General features: G+C 51.4%; 1 pseudogene; it reads right to left on the reverse strand.

Annotated features, from left to right (window-relative positions):
• Positions 1-3,121: 3,121 nt before the first annotated feature.
• LOC117981611 (bile salt-activated lipase-like) lies at positions 3,122-8,595 on the reverse strand (annotated as a pseudogene).
• Between the last annotated feature and the right edge of the window lie 7,928 nt (positions 8,596-16,523).

Consider the following 16,523-nt stretch of genomic DNA (forward strand, 5'->3'; position numbering starts at 1 on the left):
AATGAAGTGCTGAAACATGTCCCCTGTGACAGTAAACATGCGCTGGCCCGAGCTCACCCCAGTGCTCTTCCAGGCTTCCTGGGACTGGGAGCCAGCAGGACCCCAGATGGCCTCCAGCCTGTCTGTATTTTCAACTTCATCATCTGGAGTCTGTAATGGCAAGAGCCAGATGGATTGCAGGTGACTCTGAGCTGTCTCCTCCCTCTCGACAGCTGCAGGCATCACCCAGACACACTGCAGGGCTCACCTGTGCCATGGAGGCTTTTAAAGTAGATTTTCTGTTGCTTATAACAGAATACCTAAAACCGGGTAATTTATAAAGAAAAGGAATTTCTCACAGTTATGAAGGCCGAGAAGTCCGAGGTTGAGGTGTTATAGGATGGAAGGTCCTGACTGAGTTGTCCAGGTTCTTGCTGTATAGAACAAAGAAGTGAACAAAACTCACAAAGTAACAAAAGAAGGAAACAATGACAGACAAAACAGGCCAGTCGCAGTGGCTCACACCCGTAATCCCAGCACTTTGGGAGGCTGAGGTACCTGAGACCAGCCTTGCCAACATGGTGAAACCCCGTCTCTACTAAAAATACAAAAAAATTAGCTGGGCGTGGTGGCAGGTACCTGTAATCCCAGCTACTTGGGAGGCAGAGGCAGGAGAATCGCTTGAACCCAGGAGGCGGAGTTTGGAGTGAGCCCAGACTGTGCCATTGCACTCTAGCCTGGGCAACGAGAGTGAAACTCCACCAAAAAAAAAAAAAAAAAGACAAAGCAACAAAAAAACAGCTTACCAAAGGCACAGATTGATTGAAGTGAACGTGCAACCCACAGGGTGGGAGCGGGCCCAAGCAAACGGCTCAAGCACCTCCCAATTGCAATGCTTCTCAGGGTTTTTATAAAGAACAGCCCAGATGCCCTTTAGAGGCCTCCAATTGGTTACACCCTATGAAGGATTAGCCTGGGACCAATCAGAGGCTGAAGTGGACGATTGGCCCAGGGTCAATCAGAGGTTGAAGTGGAAGCTCCTGACTTGTTATCACAGCAGTGAGGAGTGGCCTGTGTGCTCCCCAATCCTGCCTAGAACTGGCTGCACCTGCTGTTCTCTGGCTTATGAGAACGGGCTGCACCTGCTGTTCTCTGGCTTATGTGAACGGGCTGCACCTGCTGTTCCTTTGCTTATGCCCCAACCCTTGGCTTCCCTAATTCCCTCTCCTCCTGCCTCAGAGAGGCTGCAGCAAGTGAAGGCCTTCTTGCTGGTGGGGACTCTGGTGTCCCGAGACGGTACTGGGCATCACGTGGTGAGGATGCTGAGCCTGCTCACATGCTAGCTCAAGTCTCTCTTCCTCTTACAAAGCCACCAGTTACCCTCCCATGATAACCCACTAACCCATGAATCCATGAATGGATGAATCCATCTACGGGGACAGGGCCTCATGATCCAGTCACCTCTTAAAGGCAGCACCTGTCAATACTGCCACGTTGGGGATTAAATTTCAGCATGAGTTTTGGCGGGGACAAGCATTCAAACCGAAGCAGAGGGATGGCGGGTGCAGCCCAGAGGTAGAACACGCTTGGATCCCCACAGCCCATCCCTTCTGACGTGGCTTGGCCATCCAGGGATGTGATTTTCTGAATGACAGACATGACTGTGCTTTCTCTCAACAAGAGACGGGTGCCAGTCCCGAGGGTTGGGAAGAGGCACTAGGGTCCCAGGGGTTTCTCCCACAGTGCTGGAGGCGCCTGAGAGCTGACTCCACAGGTAGAAACACAATAATCCCTGTGGGTACCAGTGTGGCCAAGGAAGGGACACATCATTGTATCCTCGGGCTTCCGTTGCCCAAGAGAACAGGGACAGTCACTGGGAGAGGCCCACATTGCCGGGCAGCTCCATCTCACTCAGTCTTTGACAGGGAGTCCCCTTTTTACACCAGAGACCCCTTGAACAACCTAGGAAGCCCAGGGTGGCCAAAGTGGTCACAGCCAGCCAGGGTGACCCCTGCTTCTCCAGGGGACAGGGTTCGTCCCGGCTCAGCTCTGCTGCATGAGGCCACAGGACTTGTCGGCCCTGAGCCTTATCCTCCCACCTGTAGGCTGGAGGGGCAGAGACAGTGGCTAGCTGGTCCTTGGGTGCTGCTGCCCTCCACCGCGGAGCTCCCAGGCAAAGTTGCTCAGGATTCCAGAATTTTCTCTCATCTAAGCCCCACCCTGCCCCACAGCGCCTGTTTAGAAGGTAGGTGAGGAGTGGGCAAGAAGACCCCCAACGTTGTTCCAAGCACTGGCTTTGGAGTCAGGGACCTGGGTTCAAATCCTTGCTCTGAGTGACCTTGGGCACGTGATGCCCTGTCAGGGCCTCATTTTCCTCTAAATATCTGTAAACGTCTAAAAGGAGGGTGTACACCATACCCACCTCACAAGGCCATGGTGAGGTCGGGCTGGTCAAGTGCTCAGTGATGTGCCTGGGCTTGGACCCAGCAGAGGCAGGAGTACTCCTGACTCTGCCTTCTGCCCTCTGCCCCCTGCCCCGTCAACTCTGCCAGAGCCATTGGGCACCCCCCAGAGGCCCACCACCCAGTGCCTACTGCCCAGCACCCTCCCCATCGTCTGCTTCCAACCTTCTGGTGTGATGTGTTATTCTTTCTTCCACTTGCATCCGGCTGGAGGAGCAGAATCCCTTTCTTTTCCCAGGCGGGTTCCTCAGACCCCAGTTGCAACACAGACTTCACTCCCTGCACCCAGAGGATGTGGGTGTGGCTGGGATCCCCTAGTCTAGAGGCAGCCACAGCCTGCCAGACCCCAGCTCCCTCTCTGACTGCAGCTGCCACCAGCCCCTCCCACCATCTGGGACAGAATCTAGCCCCTGGGAGCCAGCAGCCTGGTTCCATTCAGGGAAGGGCAGGCTCTGGAGTGACCTGTGCCTGACTCCCACTCCTGGGCCTGCCAATCAACTTCCCTGGGCCCACCTCCTCCACTCGAAAGTGAGGATGGCACCATCAACGCCCCAGAGCCTGGGGATTGTGCCAGGTGATGGGGTCACAGGTTGGGCCCCCACCTGGTGTTGTAAGGGTAACTGAGGTCCACTCCTTCCTGCAGCTTAGCCTTGAGAGCAAAGAAAGACGCCAGACAGGGGAATGAGGTTTTATTCAGGAAGAGCTCAAGATGGGAGGGGAGCCCCTGAGGTCGCACCCTCTCGGCCTCTTGAGACCAAGGCTGATGGGACACTAGAAACTAATGACTGCAGGCATCTGAGCTTCCTTGGAGTCATCTGTGGGGGGCACAGGGGCGGCCCCGGAGTCACCCGAGGTGGGCACGGGGGCGGCCTCAGAGTCACCCGAGGTGGGCACGGGCCTCAGAGTCACCCGTAGGGGGTACGGGGGAGGCCTCAGAGTCACCTGAGGGGGTCACGGGGGCAGCCTCAGAGTCACTTGTGAGGGGTACAGGGGCATACTGAGAGTCACCCGTTGCAGGGACGGGGGCAGACTCGGAGTTGCCTGTCGGGGGAGACAGGAGTGGCCTCGGAGTCCCCTGTGGAGGGCATGGAACTGGCCTCCTGGTCGGTCACTGTGGGCAGCGCCAGATAGGTGAGGGTCCAGTAGCGCAGGAAGTTGGTTCTCAGGCTCCGCTTCATGGAGCTGCTGTCCATCTTCTTGGTGATCTCCAGGTAGCCGCTGTTTTCCGTAGTGTAGGGTTCCCAGTGTGTGGGCACAGCCGAGTCGCCCATGTTGGGGTCCCTGCAGAGTGAGAAGAGGCTGTGCAGGGGCTGGGGACTCCCAGGGGGCTGAAGTCCTGCTCTGAACCTGCACGCCTGAGCCATCCCCGCCCTCTGAGCTGGCCCTGGGCACCATGCCCCTCACTGCATACCGGGCACTGGCTGTGCACGTGCACGGGCTTGGGGCTCTGCCAGTAACTCTCATCCTCAAACACACATGGATTCCGATGCAGGGGGAGGTTAAGTGACTTGCCCAAAGTCCCTCCACTGGCAAGTGAGGGAACAGGGCCTCGTGGTGGGAGGCCCTTCTCGGCTGTGGCCCTCCGCCCTGCACTCAACCCACGCCTTACCCTGTTTTGGCAAAGTTGGTCCAGTAGGCGATCATGGCCTTAGAGACTGTCCTGTCTTGGGGCCGGTAGCCCGTGGGGGTGGCGAAGGGCTTCCCAAAAACGTACTGAATGTCATCTGCATGGTCGGCCCCCACCCATTTGGGGTAGACGGGCATCCGAGAGGGATGGGAAAACAGGTAGGTGTAGGTCTTGGCACTCCTGGAGGGGAGAGACCACCCAAGTAGGCAGGGTGCTCACTGGGGACCGATCAGCCCAGAGACCGGACTTGGAGGGAGGTCCTGGGCAGCGGGCAGGGCAGTGTCTGGGGAATTCACATGAAGAGATGGGGCTTCTTACACCCAGGGAAGGGAAAGCTGAGAACCAAATTCATGGATTCATGGGTTCCACAATTTCAGCTGAATTTATACTTCACCTCCACAAAACATTGTGAGGCACCTTCCTTCTAGAATTCAGTATCAAGAAATATTTTGCTCTCCAAGACAATGTGCATTCTTCAATTAGATTGGACAAGGTATAGGCCCTCAACTGTTTCCCTTTTTGCCTTGACTGAAAGGAGGCTCACAGCTAAATGTACTGCTTAGTTGCTGCAAAGCTTTCATCCTAGATTTCTAGGTATACTTTTATCTTCCTATCTTTTTCGTATTCCTAACTTATTTTTTATTTTTATTATTTATTTACTTATTTATTTGAGACATAGTCACACTCTGTTGCCCCTGCTGGAGTGCAGCGGCGTAATCTCAGCTCACTGCAACCTCCACCTCCTGGGTTCAACTGATTCTGCTGCCTCAGCCTCCTGAGTAGCTAGGATTATAGGTGTGCACCACCATGCCTGGATAATTTTTGTATTTTTAGTAGAGATGGGGTTTTGCCATGTTGGCCAGACTAGTCTCAGACTCCTGACCTCCAGTGATCCTCCCACCTTGACCTCCCAATGTGCTGGGATTACAGGCATGAGCCACTGTGTCTGGCCTTATTTTTTATTATAATTGGCTATTATTACATGAAGATTTTTAATGTGGTGGTGGGCTGAAATTATGGGCAAAGTTGAGGCCCACAAGAGTCAGTGGATAGAAACTATTGTCCAGTGTTCTCTCAGTGCACACAGCATGGGGGATGGAAGGTAGCTCAAGAACTCTCCAGTGGGAAGGACCATGGGGTGCAGGGCTGAGCAGGGCAGAGGATCATAGGGTTTGTAAACCCCCTGTAGGCTGGGAGGTAAAAAGAGGCCCTCAAGTCTTGCCAGGCCTCAGCAAAGTGGATCAGGCAGGCACAGGTGGGGACTCAAGCATCACTTTCCCAGACAACCCAGACACCTGAGAGCCACCCACAGCGAGGCCTCGGCTGGAAGGTGCAGCACCCCAGGAAGGCCCCCAGGAGCCACCCGCTGCCCAGATCCTCACTTGGCATTGGCTCTGTGCTGGGCCAGGGCAATCTCGGTGGGCACCAGGAAGAGGACATCGGTCTCAAGGTCCACCACAGTCTTCTTCTTATTCTCCTGGGATGGGTCCTGGGCCCAGGACTCAGTGTAGACATCAAAGGTCGTCTTGGCACCTCTGAGCCCCTTGGTGAATGTGAACTCACTGACCAGCTTGTAGAAGTCCTCCCTGGGGGAATCAAGTAGGCACTGACACTCAGCCTGTGCCAACAGGAGGGTGTGTGCATACTCACCCCGACTGGTGCTAACTTCCTCACTCCCAATCCCCCACTCAATGCCTTCCTCCTCCAGGCTGGCCCCCTCGCCAGTGCTTTCCCGGCCGCCCTCCCGCACAGGTCGCCCCTGAGTCCTGTGCCCCCTGCTTACTCTGTGACTTTCTTGTTGCCCTTGTTGATGGCAGGCATGTCGATGCTGGCGAAGATGTGGCCGTCCATGTTGTTGGTGCCTGCTATATAGTCGATGTCGGCGGCGTTGGCGTACAGGTTGATGGGGTCATCGGGAATGAAGTCTCCATCAATGACAGGGATGAAGCCCACATAGTGCAGCACGGGGTCTGGGTGGGAGAGTCAGCAGGTTAGCAGGTTCTTGTACCTTCCAGTTTCCCCTGAGCCGCCCCTTGCCTCTCAGGGCTGGAATTGGCTATGTCCTCCCTTCTCTGATCTATGGACACTTGGGGCAGGGTTGATTCTGCACCATCAGGGGCATCCTGTGCCCTGTAGGATGTTTAGAGCATCCCCGGCCTCGACCCACGAGGTGCCAGGAGCACCCCCTCCGCAGCCGTGACAATCACAAATGTCTCCAGGCCCTTCCACACCTCCCCAGGCGGAGAGCCACTGTCTAGGGCCAGATCTGTCCTCTTCAGCGGCAGCCCCTCCCTCTCCTCTCTCTCTTTGCTGGGCCTGAAGCAGGAAGGAGGAAACTTAGAAGCCACTGAGGGAACTGATGGAGAAGGAGCTCCCTCTCTCAGGGCTGGGTTCCAGTCCATCAGCCAAAAATGGTGCGAGGTCTGCATTGTACTCCAGACCCCTGGACGGGCCCCTAGAGGACCCAGTGGCTGCTGAGGCAGGCGGGGCCCGGCTGTCACTGGGCCCAGCACAGCAGGCTTTGCTTCTAGCGGGGCCGTGGGGCTTGCTTTGTTTGGGCTTGTCCAGCCTGAGGGCCTCAGGGTGGGGAAATGGGGAGGGGTCGTGATGACCTGCCGAAGGCCCCTCAGCACCCCAAGAAGAGCTCGCCCAAGAAGAAGGTGACCTCTCCTTTGAGTCAGGAGCCCAGGACCACTGCCCAAACCTCCAGGTCCCAGGGCCAGGGAGTGTGGAGAGCAGGCAGCAGAGGTGGAGACAGGAGTCCCCAGGGCCTGAGACATAGCAGGCGGCAGAACAGCGTGGTTGGGATCTGGGGTCCCCTGTGGGACTGCTGCTGGGGGCAGGGACTGGGCCGGGCACCGACACCGGCTTCCTGTGGGGCTTGGGGTTTCTGTGGTTTCTCCTTCACAGGCAGAGAGGGCGGAATTTATGGATGCCTCGAGAGGGCTCCTGCCTGCCGGCTCTTTCTGGAGGGACCCGGACCCGGGTGTGGACTAGCCCGGCTTTCAGGCTCCTGCACAGGAATAGGAGGCAGCAGCTGTGCCATGCTGGGCAAACTGCCTGCCTGCTTCTCTCCACCCGTCTGCCTGCTCTCCACACTCCCTGCCCCTGGGCCCGTTTCCCCTTCTGTAAAATGGGAACAACAGAAAGGTTGGTAGGTGGGATCACCAGGATTAGCAAATGCAAATTCAAGAGGCCCAGTTACATTTGAATTTCAGGTAAACAGTGAATTGTTTTTTAGTGTGTTTCATTTTTTTCTTTTTCTATTTTTTGAGACAGAGTCTCGCCCTGTCACCCAGGCTGGAGTGCAGTAGCGTGATCTCAGCTCACCGCAATCTCCACCTCCCAGCTTCAAGCGGTTCTCCTGCCTCAGCCTCCCGAGTAGCTGGGATTACAGGCACCCACCACCACGCCCGATTAATATTTGTATTTTTAGTAGAGACGGGGTTTCACCATGTTGGCCAGGCTGGTCTCCAACTCCTGACCTCAAGTGATCCACCCACCTCGGCCTCCCAATCTGGTGGGATTGCAGGTGTGAGCCACTGCGCCCAGCCCATATAAGTTTGTTTCAAATATTGCATGGGACATACTTACACAGCAGTTCTTGGCAGTTTATCTGAAATTCAAATGGAATTGGGCATCCTGCGTTCTACCTGGCACCTGTCCCCATAGAAATGAGCGTGAGTGCCCGGGATCTGCTGCGGGGCTGTGCTGGGCTCTTTCTCAGCCTGGCCCAAAGTTTCCAGATCTGATTGAGCGAGAGAGCAGCAGGACCTGCCCCTCTGCTGGGCTCTTACCTTCGCAGCACTCGCCACTGCCCAGCAGCAGGTGAGGCCCAAGACAACCAGTTGCAGGCGCCCCATGGTGAGCATCAGCCTCTGGGTGGCCCTCCCTCTGGGCCTCGGGTATTTATGGAGCTGGATCCAAGGTCACATGCTTGCTCATGAGCTCTCAGGCACTCCCTCCCCTCTACTCCCTCAGGTGCAGGGAGATCCAGTTTTCCCAAAAACCCACAGTGCACCTGTGCAGGTTACCACTTACCTGGGAGCAGAGGCAGGTGGCAAGGTGGCGGGTGGTAAGGGGGATGGTGGGGCTGGGCAGGGTGCACAGTGCCCTGCCTTCTGGTTTGTTCACAGGGCTTGGTGTCACTGTCAGAGAAAAGGGCATACTTTGTCTCCATGCCCTGCCTGTCCCCTAGGTCCCCAGAGGGGCTTCACAGGGGACCAAGCACGTGACTTCTGGGACAGAGAGGGTGACATGCTGTGGGCCCCCCACCCAAGTGGCTGACCTTATCTGTACGAGCTTTTCCTGGGGCCATGGAGCAAGCAGTCCAAGCTGGGTGCGGGTCCCAGAGCAGCACAAAGCAGTCTCATTCAAGGGTGGGGAGATGTCACCATCCAGCCTGATGCGTCCTGGGAGGGAGGACTAGAGGCTCCGGGGGTGTGGGTGGGGGGGTGCGGAGGCATCTAGCCCAAACTTGTGGTCTTCCCTGAGGAAGGAAAGGACACAGCCAAGGACCTGGGGCATGCCCAGGCAGAGTGACAGGAGAGAAAATGAGGCCAGCGGGAGGGAAGGGAGAAGGTCGTGTGAGGTTGTGGAGGAAGAGGAGGCCACTCGTATTTTCTGTGAACAGGTATTACTCCTGGAGCCAGGAAAGGCTCTGAGAAGTGAAAGAACACCACGAACAAAGTTTTAAGATGGGGCCTGTAAGCTCAGCCAGTGTGAGGTCACCCTCACTGAGACGCTCGGTGGCAGCTCCAGCCACCGCACAGCCCTCTGCAGTGATGGGGACAGGGCGAGGGCAGCCAGAGCCTGCCCACCCAACAGCCCCCCCAGGAGACTTGGAGCCTGTGCTTCCCACACCAGCCACACCCCCGTTCTGCCACCCCTGCGGCCGGTGCCAGGGACCGAGTGGACCTGCAGAGCCACGTCTGTCCCTCTGTCTGTCGACCACAGCCGGTGCCCAGCAATTCAGGAGGCCTAGTGGGCGAGGGAGGCTGGGGAAAGGCCAGGAGGGTGGGAGGAGGAGCTCGGCCACAGGAAATAAGGGGCCTGCAGGTAGCTGAGGTGCCCCAGAGCAAACGCATTTGCCTCAGGCCTTTGCCCAGCTACTCTAGTTCTGAGAACCTGCTCTAAATAAAGGAGGTAATTCTGAACTGGGAGACATGCCCTTTGTGCTCCAGGATATTCACTGCAGTGTCATTTACAGTGGCTAAGGAGGAAAGGGGAGGGCAGAGGGGAGGCAGCAGGGAGAGGAAGGAGGTGGGGGAGAGGGCTGGGGCAGGGGAGAGGGAAAGTAAGGCCCCACTTTTTATTTATAAACATTTTTAGAGCAGATTTAGGTTCACGGCAAAATTAGAAGAAGGTTACAGAGATTTCCCGTATGTCCTCGCCCCAACCCAGTCTCCCCCATTATCAACATCCCCCACCAGGGGGTACAGCTGTTATACTTTATGAACCTACATTGACATGTCATAATCACCCAGAGTCCACAGATTTAGGGTTTTTTTTGTTTGTTTTGAGACAGGGTCTCACTATCACCCAGGCTAGAGGGCAGTGGCACAATAACAGCTCACTGCAGTCTTGAACTCCTGGGCTCAAGGGATCCTCCTGCTTTAGCCTCTCAAGTAGCTGGGAGTACAGGCGCCCGCCATCACACCCGGCTAATTTTTGTATTTTTAGTAGAGAGGGAGTTTCGCCATGTTGGCCAGGCTGGTCTCGAACTCCTGAGCTCAAGTGATCTGCCCGCCTCTGCCTCCCAAAGTGCTGGGATGACAGTTGTGAGCCACTGCGCCCAGACCCTAACCTAGTTTTGGCCATGCTCTGAGCCCACATTCTTTGTGGAACCTCAAGATGGTATCTAAGCTCTGTACTCTCTTGAGAAGTTGGGTCTTCATTTCAAAGGCTCCCGTGTATACGCATTAAACAAATATGTATGCCCTTTCTCCTATGAGACAATCTGTCAGTGATTTTTCAGTGGCCCTTCAGAGGGAGAAGGGGAAAGCTCTCCCTTGGTCCCCACAGTATCATCCTGAATAGTTTGAATGCTCTAAAACCCCCCTGGGCTCCATTGATTCATTCCTTCCTCACTCAAATCCCTTGAAGCGGCTACATTGTCTGGTCTACATACCGGGGGTTTGTCGTCAGGCACCAGGAAAATTTAGGACAGGGACAAACACGAGGACTTTAGGAGCGGAGGTTTAATAGATAGAAGAGAAGAAAAAGAGAAACATCTCTCTCTTCTCCAAGCGTAAAGGACTGGTGGGCAGCAGACACACTGAATTTTATATTCAGGTTTGTCCTTGCCCAGCCCTGCCAGCCGACTGCAGGAGCAGGAGAACTAAGGAAGGAAAAAGGAAGCAGATGAAAGGCTTAAGAAAAAGGCGGATCTGTTGGCAGCAGCCCTTATAGAAAGAGAAATTAGCCATGTGAGAGGACGTGGACGCAGATGTGGACGTGGAAGAGGTCAAGTTAGACAAGGATTTAAGAGCTGACCAAGGCTGGAGAGGGATCAATGTGAGAGATGCAAAAAAAAAAAAAAAAAGGGGGGCACTGGAAGGATGAATGTCCAGAAGGCAATGGCCAAGGCCGTGAGACAAAGAGGCCATTGGCCAAGGGCTGCCGTACCTTAGAGGAACCAGATACTAATCTGATTGGGCTGGCAGGAGCTGAAGGATGTGAGGACTACGACAGACCGGGCTCCTTCTCACTGGGCCTCCAGGAGTCTGTGGTCACATTAGAAGTTGAAGGCAGCAGGATTCTGCCGTATCTGGATTCCAGATTTCTCACTGATGGCTGAGCTATTATATGAAGTTACAAAAAGAGGAGAAAAGGAACCCCTCCTCTGGGAAACAGAACAGGAGAAGGAGCCATGCCTTGTGAAAACTTCCTTATAGACTTAAACGAAATGCCCCGTGCCAGAAGCTATCGGTATATTCTAGTGTTTATTTGCATCTTTTTCAGGATAGGTTGAAGCTTTCCCCACCAGGACAGAAAAAGCACGACAAATGACTAAAGTACTGTTAAAAGATATTATCCCCAGGTTTGGACTGCCTCTATCTTTACAGTCAGACAATGGGCCGGCATTTGTAGCTGAAATAGTATGAGATTTAACAAGACTGTTAAAAATAAAATGGAAGTTACACACAGCCTATCGGCTGCATAGCTGAGGAAAAGTGGAACGCATGAAGTGGACACTCAAGCAGCTACTGAAGCAATATTGCCAGGAAACTCATCTGAGATAAGTTCAGGTTTTGCCTACGGTCTTCCTCCGAGACAGGTGCACCCCCACCAAACAAACTGAGTATTTACCCTATGAGGTTTTGTTCAGTTGGCCAACCCCAAATCATAGGTCAAATTAAAGGTGATCTTCAGGAACTAGAGGAATTAACCTTAAGAAAGCAAATGCAGGCTTTAGGAACAGCCATGCAAGAGGTCCATGGCTGGGTACAAGAAAGGATGCCTATAAACCTGACAGACCAGTACACCCCTTTAAATCTGGAGACTCTGTTTGGGTTAAAAAGTGGAATCCAACTTCTCTAGGACCCATATGGGGTGGGCCCTATACTGTAATCTTGTCCACTCCCGTTGCTGTTAAAGTTGCAGGTGTTATGTCTTGGATCCACCACAGTCGGCTGAAACCTGCAGCTCAGGACAAGTGGACCAGCCAGCAGGACACAGATCATCCAACCCAGCTGATCCTGAGAAGACAACAAGCTGCTGCTGAGGACAGTCGCCCTGCTCTGGTCACTCGTGAGGCTGACCAGTCAACGCATGGCTGAAGCTTAAGGAGACAAGCCCCTCTCTAGTCACACACCCGAAGCTGACTAGTCTACGCACGGTCAAAGCTTGAGGACTCGTAAAGCAAGTAAATGTGGTTAGAAATCTTAGGACTAGTAGTTTTTCTTATAATACTAACTGTTTTACTATTGTTCTGTTGCTGTGCTCAATCTCCTCCCCCCAGGCAAGGCCCTCTTCTGTCCTTGCTGGATATGAATACGCTGTACATTGTTTTGCTGTTATCACCCGCCTTGACCATGTTAAAAGAAGTACCCTTAGAAAGGTGTCCCCATTGTACACACACTACAGGGTCAGGAAACAGTATAACTAGGACTCTATTATTCTATACTTATTAGGAGTGTACAGGGACTCACCTAGGAACTTGTACTTACAATCAGATCACCTATTCAATTTGTGACCCAAGAAATGGCCAGCCTTATATATGCTATGACCTTCTAAGTCTTTACCTAGGACTTGGTTTGAGGTTCATACTGAGTCAAAGAAAGGAAGTCTTATAAGTCAAACCCAAGCCTCTATCCCCCAGGGGGAGCTATAGCCATATACTTTGATATTTGTCAGTTAACATCCGTGAACCCAACCTATCTCACAATCTCTGGTCCTACAGGGTACTGTACAAACTGCCAGTACAAAATTGTATGTGCATACCCTGTTTGCCCCTCCAAGGCCCTAGCAATAGCTTGCTGGAACCGCACAACACAGTTCACTGACCGATCATCACTGAGGCTAAAGCCAATCTTGCTCATCAAAGCGCCAGCAAAACCGGACTGTAAGACAAGCACTTGCAATCCTGTAAATCTTACTATCTTAGAGCCGGATCTACCTATATGGACTACAGGTTACTCCATGGCATTACAAAGCAGCAGTCAAAAAGCTAAAGTAAATTTATATATCATAAAGAGGACTCAAACCAAGAAGTCATCCCAGCAACAATTCCGAGTCTTTAAGTCATTCTATGAGCACATAAATCAAAAGTTGCTGAGCCTCCCCCTTTAGCCAAAAACCTATTTGCTCAGATGGCTGAAAACATTGCTGGCAGCCTAGGCATCTCCTCATGTTATGTTTGTGGAGGGACTAACATGGGAGACCAAAGGCCTTGGGAAGCAAAAGAGTTAATGCCTCAAGATAACTTTACTCTGACTGACTCTTCCCGCAAACTGACTCCCACAAGTTCAAGCGTCTGGCTCTTAAAAACTTCTATTATCGGGAAATACTGTATTGCTTGCTAGGGAAAAACTTCTACAGACCCAGTAGGGGAATTAACATGTTTGGGACAGCAAACATGTTAAAAAATTAGGAAAAACTTTATGGCGCGGCAAAGGTAGTCCCAAACCACCTCATCCAAATCCATTCTCCCGTTTCTCTTCTCTAAACCACACCTGGTATCAGCTTGAAGCTCCAAATACCTGGCAAGCACCCTCTGGTCTCTATCGGACCTGTGGGCCACGGGCCTACCGACAGTTACCAGCCAAATGGACAGGGGCCTGTGTACTTGGAACAATTAGGCCGTCTTTCTTCTTAATCCCTCTAAGACAAGGAGAAGCCTTAGAGTATCCTGTCTATGATGAGAACAGAGAAAGATATAGAAGGAGCGTAAAGAAAGACACAGCCATAGGGGACTGGAAAGATGATGAATGGCCCCCTGAGAGAATAATTCACTACTATGGGCCAGCTACCTGGGGGGAAGATGGCTCATGGGGTTACTGGTCTCCTACTTACATGCTTAACTGCATCGTGAGGTTACAGATAGTGCTTGAGATCATCACTAATGAAACAGCAAGGGCTTTAGATCTATTAGCCCAGCAATCTACAAAAACGAGGAATGCTATCTATCAAAATAGGTTAGCTTTAGACTGCCTCCTCGCCCAGGAAGGAGGAGGATGTGGAAAGTTCAATCGAACTAATTGCTGCCTGGAAATTGATGACAATGGAAAGGCAAGTATAGGAATAACTGCAAGAATGAGAAAATTCGCCCATGTTCCAGTTCAAACTTGGAAAGGGTGGTCTCCAGATTCTCTCTTTGGAGACTGGTTTTCATTTTTCAGAGGGTTCAAGACTTTAATAGGAGTAGTTCTGGCTGTACTAGGAAGTTGCCTAATACTCCTTTGTCTCTTACCTCTCCTTGCTAGAAGCATTCAATCAGCTATAGAGGCAATAGTAGCTAGGCAAACTACCACTCAGCTGACGGCTCTGCATAAATATCAGCCTTTGCCCAAAGAAGAAAACTTGTCTCTTGACGCAGAATTAAGTAATAGTGAGGCCTTCTATTAAACTTCTTTTATAAAAGGACTTGAAGCGGGGAAAAATGTAGTGAGGGTTAAAAAGAAAAAGAAACAAGTTTTCCTCTGCTTAGCAGCTCACTTCGAGGACAGTTATAACGCTGTCCAAAAAGCCAAGGCCAAAGGAATGAGCTCCAGACAGCCCCCCACCTCCAGAGCAAGGCTGAGGAAAAAAAGAGAGAAAGACAAATTCCTTTACTGTTACTCCTTTCCCTGGCCTCTTAAGCATGACTATGTCTTGCAAATATTTGTATTTAGCCAGTTCTTGTTTTTCTTTTGACACAGCTGCAAGGCCACCAGCTAGGCAAGGCCACAAGTTATGCACTCTATGATTGACTGCCTTTGTTTTACTTTTGTAAGCCTGCTTATAAAAACCCCACTCTGTCTTTGTTCAAGGCTCACCTTTTTGGATGTGAATCCACTGAGCTGGTGCATACCTTAAAATAAATATCCTCCTGTATTCACCTGTACTGGTCTCTCTAGTCCTCTGCGCCCCACAACATTAGACCTGAAAAAGATTCCATTGTCTGGATGTATTGTATCCATTCACCTGCTGAAGGACATCTTGGTTACCTCCAGGTTGTGGCAATTATGGATAAAGCTACTATAAACATCTGCTATGTTGACCACAAAACCCAAACTGTAAAATATTTGACGAGATTTATCCTGAGCCAAATATGATTGACTGTAACCAGAGGCATGGTGTCAAGAGTTCCTGAGAACATGTGCCCAAGGCAGTTGAGTTACAGCTTGGTTTTATACATTTCAGGGGGACATAAGACATAAATCAGTAATGTGAGAGGGTTTGGGATGGCTTAAAAATCATAGGTGAATTCAAAGATTTTCTAATTAGCAATTGGTTGAAAGAGTTATTATCAAAAACCCTGGAATCAATAGAAAGGAGGATCTTGGTTAAGTTAAAAAGTTGTGAAGACCAAGGTTCTCTTTCTTTTCTTTCTCTCTTTCTTTTTTTTTTTTTTTTTTTTTGAGACAGAGTTTCACTCTTGTTGCTCAGGCTGGAGTGCAATGGCATGATCTCTGCTCACTGCAATCTCCGCCTCCCAGGTTCAAGCAATTCTCCTGCCTCCACCTCCTGAATAGCTGGGATTACAGGCATGCGCCACCACGCCCAGCTAAATTTTTGTATTTTTAGTAGAGTTGGGGTTTCTCCATGTTGGTCAGGCTGGTCTCAAACTCCTGACCTCAGGTGATCTGCCCACCTCGGCCTCCCAAATTGCTGGGATTGCAGGCATGAGCCACCGTGCCTGGCCCAAGATTTTTGTTATGTAGATGAAATCTCATAGATGGCTTCGCTTAGAGACAATAGATGGCAAATGTTTCCTCTCAGACCTCTAAAAGGTGCTGGACTCTTCAGAAATGACCTGGTAAGGGAAGGAGATTCTCTACAGAATGCAAATTTCCTCCACAAGAGACAGCTGTGCAGGGCCATTCCAAAATACGTCAAAGAAATACATTTTGGGGTAAAATATTTCAATTTCTTTCATGACCTGCTATCTGTCATGTGATGCTATACTACAGTCAGGTTGGAATTTGATATCTTATTTCTACAGAGTCTGTTCTGTCAGTCTTAAGATCTCTGTTTAAAAGCTGGTCAGCTGTGCCTGAATTCCAAAGGGAAGAGAGTACGATGAGGCATGTCCGACCCCTACTGCCCATCATGGCCTGAACCTTCAGGTCCCTTTGGGTTTCCCTGGCCGAGAGGGCGTTCCATTCAGTCAGTTGCCGGGCTTGGAGTTTTATTTTTGGTTTACAGCTATAAACATCTGTTTGCAGGTTGGGTAAATCCTTAGGAATCAGAGTGCTGGATCACATGGAAGAAATAGGCATTATTTTTTGGGAAACTGCCAAACTGTCTTCCAAAGTGGCTGTACCGTTTGTTATTCCCAACAGCACTGAATGAGAGTTCTGGTTGCTCCACGTCCTCATCAGCATTTGGTGTTTGGCCAATTTTCTGGATTTTGGCCATTCTTACAGGTATGCAGTGGTAGCTCACTGTTTAAATTTGCGTTTTCCTGACAACATATGATGTGGATATCTTTTTGAAAAAAATACAGATGGGGTCTTACTATGCTGTCCAGGCTGGTCTTGAATTAACTAGGCTCAAGAGATCCTCCTGCCTTGGCCTCCGCATGTGATGGGATTCCAGGTGTGAGCCACTGCACCCAACCTAGGTTAACTTTTCAGATGCTTATTTGCCACCTGTATAGCTTCTCTGGTGAGGTGTCTGCCTTTGACCCATTGTGGAATCAGGTTTTTTTTAATTTATTGAGCGTTAAAAGCTCTTTGTATATTTTTGGATAACAGTGCTTTATCAGATGTCTTTTGCTAATGTTTTCCCAGTCTGTGGCTTGTCTTTGT

This window comes from Pan paniscus, chromosome 11, assembly GCF_029289425.2.
Source record: "Pan paniscus chromosome 11, NHGRI_mPanPan1-v2.0_pri, whole genome shotgun sequence".
Lineage (NCBI taxonomy): Eukaryota > Metazoa > Chordata > Mammalia > Primates > Hominidae > Pan > Pan paniscus.